This window comes from Arachis ipaensis, chromosome B03 (assembly GCF_000816755.2).
Source record: "Arachis ipaensis cultivar K30076 chromosome B03, Araip1.1, whole genome shotgun sequence".
In the NCBI taxonomy this organism is placed as follows: Eukaryota; Viridiplantae; Streptophyta; class Magnoliopsida; order Fabales; family Fabaceae; genus Arachis; species Arachis ipaensis.
In genome coordinates this window covers 3,668,951-3,670,415 of record NC_029787.2, presented here as the reverse complement: position 1 = coordinate 3,670,415, position 1,465 = coordinate 3,668,951, and positions in this window count along the sequence as shown.

Below are 1,465 nucleotides of genomic sequence, written 5' to 3'. Positions count from 1 at the left end.
ACAGAAAAAATATGAGTTTTATTCCTTTACTTCTACATACATAATTATATGTAAGTCTAATTTTTGGAAAAGAATTTAACGGTATGCAAAGAGTTGTAAGATTTGTGCAAAAAATTATAAGAAGTTTCTCAATTTAGATCAGATATCCGTTAATTTAAAAATTGATATCAATGATCAGTTTCAGTGTGGATACACATATCGTTTTTGTACTTTTGAAGAAGAAAATTATTTTTACTAGCATACTCAAGTTTCAATGATTTTCAATCATAAATCTTAATTATAAAAAATATATAATATATAATTAAAATTAACTGTTAAAATTTACTGAGTTTACCAGTATATTTGAAAACTTTTCCTTATTAGGGCTTTTGAAAACATATACCACACCTATATATGTTTGAAGTTGGCTAATAAATTCGGTTGAATGGATCATTTCTAGTGTTGTGTGTCAGTGTCTGTGTGTGTCGTACCATAAGTGAATTGTGGTAATATGAAAAAGAGTAATAAAATGTTGTAAAATACTAGAATCAAATTGCTGTTTCTGTTTGTTATATAGTCTCAACCTAGTTAAGAGATATATATATGTATTGATGGAGAAATAATTGACCGTTATTTGTAATTAATAATGGTATTGTTTATTATATATATTTAGTTATTCCATATAATCATTATTTACACTAATAGCTATGTTATATAAATAACTAATTTCAACTATTCGTATAGAAATATAACTATACTTATATTTATAGGGAAATTTATAAAAATTTTATAGTGTAATTAAATCAGGCTAACATTTATAATAAAATTTTATAAATAATAATATAATCAAAATAGATTTATATTTATAATTAAAACACGAATAGAAATATAAAATATAGTGCACTATGATATAAGAAAATTTATTATCGGCCTGTTGAGACCGGTGAATTAGCGATAGCCAAGCCATTATTAAATATGGTGACCGTGGTAATCTGAGTTTAATTTTTTTTTCTTTCTCAATTAGGTTGTTTGTAAAGTTTGTGCCTATTAATTGGTATTTGGTGCCAATGCTATTCTGGACAAATAAATGATGTCTTGGTCTTCTCTGAATTTAAAAACGACTAAGCCTGATTAATGATAAATAATTTAAATTTTATTTTTAATTTTATAAATAAGTTACTCATCACACCTTAGCCATATTTAATTAAATTAATTTTTTTTTCTTACATCATAAGTAAAAGTTGTTGAATTTTACTAATGGATTTATTGCGATCTGACTGTCTATAAAATTTGATTATTAATGTCATTAAAGCCTTTAGTAACATTGAACATTCTTATAGTGACAATGAGTTGGTATTTATGAAATGTTTAATTAAAGTACAACAAAAAATTTAATTATTTAGATGATTAATTTTTAAAACAAATATATAAAAATGTATAAATAATATGTGGTGATTAATTTAATAAATGATTTTTAGTAATCATA